Source organism: Canis lupus, unplaced genomic scaffold (assembly GCF_011100685.1).
Source record: "Canis lupus familiaris isolate Mischka breed German Shepherd unplaced genomic scaffold, alternate assembly UU_Cfam_GSD_1.0 chrUn_S570H732, whole genome shotgun sequence".
Classification (NCBI taxonomy): domain Eukaryota; kingdom Metazoa; phylum Chordata; class Mammalia; order Carnivora; family Canidae; genus Canis; species Canis lupus.
In genome coordinates, this window is record NW_023331510.1 from 1 (window position 1) to 7,851 (window position 7,851).

Sequence of the window (7,851 nt, forward strand, 5' to 3'; positions counted from 1 at the left end):
ACTTTTTTTGCAGCTCAGGTTTTGATTTTTTGCGGTAACTTCGAAAAACTTCAAGGTTTGTTGTATTGATTCTTAAAGAAAAGATATTAAAACTTTCTAAGCTAAGGATCTCCTCTACAAATGAACTGTCGTAACTGTGTTGTCTTTACTTCAAAATAATTAATAAACTTCCTTTGTACTTAAGAGTCATTAGGCACACACACACACACACACAAGAGTCATTAGGCACCATGACAACCCACTGGTTAGTTCTCAACATTTTGCAATTCAGATCACTAGTCAGCTTTCTTCCTGGTCTTCAGACCTGCTTCAATACAACAGGGAAGTATAAAACAACTTTCATCATGAAAAATCCCTAGGAGTTCAGGATTGTTGCACTCTAATGGATACATGGAAGCAAATGTGTATTTCTAGAAATCAATGAATTTATGACTATAAATATACAGCACCTGTAAATTGAAGAGCTTCTTCCTCAAAAATATAGCCAATAAAAAAGACAGTGCATACATACAAAAAAGCCTTAAATAATAAGGGAGGAAAATAAGTAGAACATGTTAAAAAGCTGGCCAAATGAGAGAGGCATCCTGCCTCTCAGGATGGTTTCCTTATCTTTTACTGCATTTTATAAATGTCATAAAATAATGATGATTTTTTTATTGGAGTTCAGTTTGCCAACATATAGCATAACACCCAGCACTCATCCCATCAAGTGTCCCCCTCAATGTTCGTCACCCAGTCACCCCACACCCCCACCCTACCTCCTTTTCTTCCACCCCTTGTTCATTTTCCAGAGTGAGGAGTCTGTCATGTTCTGTCTCCCTTTCTGATATTTCCCACTCATTTTTTCTCCTTTCCCCTTTATTCCTTTTCACTATTTTTATATGCCCCAAAAGAATGAGACATTATAATGTTTGCCCTTCTCCTATTGACTTACTTCACTGAGCGTAATACCTCCATGTTCCAATGATGACTATTTTACAGGAGAAAAAAACACTTTTTTCTTTAAATTAGAGGTATCACACTGGGAGAATCCTTTCAATGACTGGGAAAAAAATACGGTCACACAATACAGTTTTGCGAACAGCAGACATATACAATGCCTGTTGTCAACTTTCTCCATCATTAACCCCATGACAAACTCTTTTAAAAGTACAAGGGGAGGCTACAGAAGGAGTTGCTTCCACCTGTATTCCTGTTTGCAGTTTCTTCCTCATGTTTGTCAAGACAGAAAGAAGCATTTTTTTTCTTTTCTTGCTTTTAAGTCTTTAGTTTAAAAAAAAAAAGGCAAACCTATAGGATTTTCATTTTTGGTGACAGTCATGGAAATCTGGAGACTCATGAGTTCTAGACTAGGGTTTCTGAACACTGAAATTAAGAATTCAAGGATTACAGTTAAAGTCCTCAGAGCAAAAGATATGAGGCTGAGTATTTTTTTCAACGAAAGCCCAAGAGAAAAACAGAGGCTGACGACAGAGAAGAGCTGTGACATAAACCACAATGATGTCGGAATGTGTGATTTCTTTAAATCTTGCCATGTATGCATGGATGTATGTACAGATACACACACATAGATCTCCGACAGTTCTTGTTCCTCAACGGTTTATTATGCTCAAGGTTTGGTGGGGGGGGACCATCATTCTTTGTCTTGGGATATTTTGCTTACTTTTTGCTATGAATGGACATAGAAAATTAAGTATAAAGATAATTTTACAGATTTCAATTATAAAAGAAAATATCAGCTTTTGTAGTCCATAAAATCCAGACACCTACTGATAAAGCATCCTAGGAGATAATCACTAGAAAGTCCATGGGACACACGGAAAAACTGCACTTAACTACTTCCAAAGACAAATTATTTTCACACTTTCATGGAGGTATCAATATTTAATGTTGTTGATGCCTGATGAAAGGTCTTAATTAACTACAAACACTCAGACATTGTAGAAAGGATGTAGTACTGCCACGTCTACCATCAATTCTATCTAAATAAGTGCTATTTTATGGTGTTAGTTATTACTGTATATAAAGTATTGAAGACCAAGATTCTTTGGATATTCTTACAGTTTCCCCAAATGTGTAAGATGGCAATAGGACTTTTTTGAGCATTTATTTTTTCCCTCCTGATTCACTAGCACCTCTCAAAATAAGCTCTAGAGAATCATGAAGTCCATTCAATAATTTCCTACTAAACACCCTAATTACATATAAGACCACCATGATATAGATCTACTCAGATTGTCAGGAATTATTTAACTTAGATTATGAGCAGCTACATTTACCATTGCTTCCAGTCTGGGACCTCATTTCTAAGTGTGTGAGTTGGTTCTCCTGTTCCATAATAACCATTTAACAATCAGCTTGGCAGTCAACTACTTTAGAGGTAGTTTCATTAATGTTAGCCCTCTTCTCATTTATACATGAATCGACTGATACTGTGGGACTACTTATTTTTCTAATATACTTGTAAAGGGCTCTGAATTCAAAGTAACAAACCTTCTGGAAGAATTAGCTCAGGCTCTTTTGTTTAAACTCAATCTTTTCCTTGTAGAACCTCAATGTTATATTTAGAATTTTCTTCCAATACTTTAGGACTCACTTAAAGTTCTAGTCCTAATATGACAATCTCCTTTTGTTGCTGCAAGGACCTAGAAATGCAACAGTTATGAGCTAGAAGTTTTTCAGTTTTTGAATGTCAGTAAAAACCAAAAAGAAAAGGAAACAATTAAGAAATTCAAGAAATTAAATTGGAATACAAAGTGGTCTTCATTTCCAGGACCCTCTATCGTTAATCCTCACGAGATGAAGGAGCTTCCCTTACTGTATAATGAAAATCGTGATTTTTGTAATGCTTTTTCCAAATCAAAAGCTCTCAAAACTAGTTCTTTCTCTCTCCTCTTTCCTGGTTTGGGTAAAAGACTATCTTAGTAGATGATCTGTACATAATGAGCACTGCTGGTTGGCTGCACACACACGTACAACAACATGAACCCAACAAGTAGACAACATCACTCTCCTTTCATGGCATTTGTCGTTTCTAATGGCTGAGTAATATTCCATTGTATCATAGACCACAGATTCTTGTTGTTGTTGTTGTTGTTTTCTCAACTTTATTGAGGTGGTGGGGGGAGTCAGGGAAGGAAGAGGTGTGGACTTGAAGGTTTTTGTTTTTTTAATGCAAAATAATTTATTTTGTGTTGATACCAGATGAGACGATAAGGGTGATGGTGCTCATGCCCATACGCCGGCTCCAGGTGAAGTGCTCTAGGCTTCGGGCTCACTCTGCTACCTAAGAAGGTCTTTCTCAGCTTTAGCTCTACACAATGCTTGTGACTCAGCGCCTTGCAGGTTTGGGCATTATGGAAACTTTCACAGACTTGCTGAAGGGGAGGTGCCCTCGATGCTGGTTTCCACCTGGGGTGACACTTCGCCACCGTCAATCCAGGGGGATTTGGGAATGCGGGAATTGGAGTTGTAGCCAGCAGCAGCCTCACATCCACCTGGCATGGTTCTGTCCAGGCAGTATGGGAGGTACACCTGAGTGATAAGCCGTGGCGCCCTGGGCCAGGATTCTGCAAGTCTGCCGGCTTAGGATGAATCATCTGAGCCTGGCCATCTGGATAGAAGACCTGGACCTTCACAGCACTCTGAGGGTCCTGGACATTTTCCAGGGTCACATCGACATGCAGGGCCACAACCAATCCAGATGTAAACTGCAAGGGGTTGTCTGACTCACCTGCTGGCTCAATGATGCTGGCTGAAGTGTGTGGATCTGCTCTGGAAGGGGGAGGTGCAAGAAGGTACTCTGCCTCAGCATGGTCCGTAGAATTTTGACCACTTCCACAGGTTTGGATGTCATGAGTCGGGGCATAAGGTCAAGAAGTTTGTCCACAAAGCTGTCCTTTAGGTGGGGCAAATCCGCAATAAAACACCTCTGAAAAAAGTCCACTTCCTGTAAAAAGTTTTGACACATCCCAAATAAGGGGTCAACTCCTCGAGTAGTCCGTGCTGTTACTATAAGTTGCAAGGCTTTGGCCTGCAGCCTCAGGTGATGTATAATCACCACCTGTTTATTCTCCACACCACTGTACATGAACTCCATTTGGTAGGTCTCTTCCATGATCTGTTTTGCTGCTGTGGAGGCCAAGTCACTCTGCTTCAAATATAAAGGGGCAGCCACATTCCAGAGCTTTTCTTGCAAGGCCTTGAGGAGAAGAAGCTGACACCAAAGATAGGTAGCCGAGAACTCCTGGCAGCGACTCCTGCTAGTTCAGACTGAAGTTCTCCACGTTTTTGAAGATCCTGGATGGTGAACTCCAGCAGCTTCTGGGTTCCCTGAGGGTTCCGGTGCTCTGAAGACTGTACACCCTTTCAGAGCTCTGCTGCAGGAACTGATGGGACGGGTCCTCATGGGGCGCAATACCGGGAGAAATGGCCGATGACACTAGTTTTCTACCTGGTAACCTTAAGGCAGGAACAAGATGAGAAAGACTGTCTCAGAGGTAGGCATAATGCCTGAAGGTATGATCTGAGAACAGTGCTGGCATTGTTGAACAGGTTTTAGCAGCATTAAAAATAAGAACCAAAACTGCAATGTAAGCTGGTTCATCCATGTCTGGTTCAGCTGTGTCAAAAAATGGATGGGTGCTCAGGAGCTCTGGCACCAAGGGAAGCACCAGGGTTGGATGCCGACTTCCCAGAAACTTCAAGCACTTCCATATAGAGTCCCTATCAGTAGGGTACTTGGTTAAATTTTTCAGCAGCTCCGCCAGTGCAAGATGAATCCCTTCTTTAGTCGAAACATTAGTACAGCATAAAAGTTCATGAAGAGCCTCTCGAATATCTCTGGATGAATCCTCTAACACAGCCAGGACAGTGTCAAGCTGATCCTCTCGGAGAGTGATATTATTAGAAATTTTTCTCATGCTGTGTATGGGCTGCAGATGTACTTCCTCAATTTCATCATTAAACATGTCAACCAGGAAATCAGGGCGGCACTTCTCCGCAAAAGAAGGTGAAGATTGGGCCAGCACGCAGAGAGCCTCCACAGCAGCAATGAGGACCTCATACATCTCATCTTCCAATCCCTGAACAAAGGCTCCACAAGCTCCTGACTCAATCAAGTTCACAGCTCCTGTATCTATTTCTTCTTTGGGAGCATCACCTCCTCACTTTCTGCCACTGGAAAACTCTCCTGACCTGTAAAGTTCCTTGGCATGTTCATGTGCAGTGCATTTTCTCCTGAGATCGGACATGAGCTTCTTGTCGAGTGTTTGCTCCAGGAAATGAGAACTGACTTGTTCCATTGAGCCCAACAGCTTTGCAGCCTGAACTCGAACCACCCAGGAGCCATCATTGACCATGGGGCAAATTTTTCCAAATGCATCACCAACCTAAGCGAATTTCTTCATTAGAAGAAGGAATGGGGACAACGCTTTCAGGATAGAGCTGACTGACAACCCAGATAAGTTGGACTGCAGCACTGCGCCTTGTTCATAGTCATCAGACAACAATTTACAGGCCTGATTATAAATTGCTTGGTGTATTTCAGTCCTCTCTCATGAAGCTGCAACATGGCTTTTATAGCATGCTGTTCTGACACGTGGGTCTTGGTCACTGAAGTAATCCCCTATCATCTTCTGGACATCTCTGACAGCTAGGCCTTCTCCATCTTTTGATGTGACACTTTTCTCCAAAGAGCCAAGATTGCCAAGTAATTGCAGGCACTTATTTCTTACACCATGAGACGTATCTGTGAGGTGCTTGCAGGCTACATCAACTAATCCCATCTGGATAGCTTGATCTCTGGGAGTCTGGTGCCAGTTGCAAGCAAGCTGTCCAACAGTTGAGCAAGGACTTGATGAGACTTTTCATTCTGCAGGATGTTAATGCATCATCCATAATGCAGTCTGGTGAAAATCCTGCAGTCTTTGATAATAAACCCAACAATGATGCAATTTTCAGTCTCACAGATGGATCATTCTCCATAATAATGTTCCAAGAGAATCCTAACTACTCCTTCCACACTTTCTGCTTCAACAGGCTTTCTGGCAAACTGGAGTAGATACTGCAAAGCATCCGCTGGGAAGGGAGCTTTACACAGATCTACGTGGAGTGCTGCAGATTTACTTGGTTTTGTCAATCGCAGTTTCTTGGTTGCAATTTCCTCCTGTTGTTGCTGGACCTCCTTAGTGAATTCGTCGTACACTCGTTTCTTTAGGTGAGCCGCCATGACTTCCCGCCAGACCACAGCTTCTTGATCCATCATCTTTCGATGGACACCGAGGTTCCTTCCACAGTTTGGCTATTGTGGACATTGCTGCTATAAACATTGGGGTGCAGCTGTCCCGGGTATTATGCTGAGTGAAAACAGTCAATCGGAAAAGGACAGACATTATATGGTCTCATTCATTTGGGAAATATAAAATTAGTGAAAGGGAATAAAGGCAAAGGAGAGAAAATGAGTGAAAGTATCAGTGAGGGTGACAAAACAGGAGACACCTAACTCTGGGAAACAAACAAGGGGTAGTGAAGGGGAAGTGGGTGGGGGTGGGTGACTGGGTGATGGGCAATGGGGGGGGCACTTGGCGGGATGAGCACTGGGTGTTGTGCTATATGTGGACAAATTGAACTCCAATAAAAAATTAAAAATTCTGGGGATCCCTGGGTGGCGCAGCGGTTTGGCGCCTGCCTTTGGCCCAGGGCGCGATCCTGGAGACCCGGGATCGAATCCCACATCGGGCTCCCGGTGCATGGAGCCTGCTTCTCCCTCTGCCTGTGTCTCTGCCTCTCTCTCTCTCTCTCTCTCTCTCTCTCTGTGACTATCATAAATAAATAAAAATTTAAAAAAAAAAAAATAAAAATTCAAAAAAAAAAAAAAAAATGGGCCCTTTATGTAAAATAAGCAAACATTTAACTGATGTATTCAGTAGGTCCAATAAATGGAAATGTATGACACTAAAAAAAAAAAAAAAAAACACCAGGGAAATCTTCAGGGTTCTAAAGTATGTCATTGTTTTTCAAAAGATATCCGAGTGATATAAACAGGAACACCACAAGTACAGAAGTAAAAGCTGCTGAAGGCACAGATACGAACAATTTCACTACTATGTTAAATGCCGTAGATCATCATGAGAAAGATTTAAATGCATCAGTAAATAAGAATCTTTAAGTTTTGGACACAGTTTTTTTTTTTAACATAAGCAAATATGCAATAATGTATTTCAAATGTGAAAAAGTACCTGTACCCATGGCCACCCTGGAGGAAGAGCATGCCAAGGGGCATGCTATCGGGATCCCCCACATGACAGAGCAGCCACCTGCCTCAGTGAAGCAACCGACTTCGGCCACTGAGCAACATCCTAAACGAAATCAAGAGCCCGCCAGAGCTACTACACTGGGGCAAGCTGAAACTTATGGGCCTGAGCAGTTTGAGCCGGGCATGGCAGTTGGTGCTGAGTGCATGGCCCGAGCCGAGAAGCTAGCTGCTGAGGCCAAGTCAATTTACAAGGCAGTCACACCTCTGATTCACTGTCCCGACCTGGAGGAGCCACCTACACACTTGGCACCCTGCAACAAGAGCTCCCCCAGGTGCCCACTATCAATGTCCCCGGCATGCCATGCCAAAGGAATCACCTGCCTCAGTGCCAGCAACCAGCTTTGGCCCCTGAGCAACATCATGTCAGCAGCCACCCCAGCTCTGAAGGTGGGGCCTGATGAAGCTTCTGGGCCTGAGGTGATCGAGCTGGGCAGGGCTGTCGGTGCTGAGTGCTTGGCCAGAGTAGAGATACCAGCTGCTGAGTTGAAGCCAATGCATGAGGTGGTCAAATCTCTGATTCACTCTCCCAACAAGGA

The 7,851-nt window shown here is 42.8% G+C and overlaps 1 pseudogene; it reads right to left on the reverse strand.

Moving 5' to 3' along the window:
* Positions 1 to 3,206: 3,206 nt before the first annotated feature.
* On the reverse strand, positions 3,207 to 6,348 carry LOC119879293 (annotated as a pseudogene).
* Between the last annotated feature and the right edge of the window lie 1,503 nt (positions 6,349 to 7,851).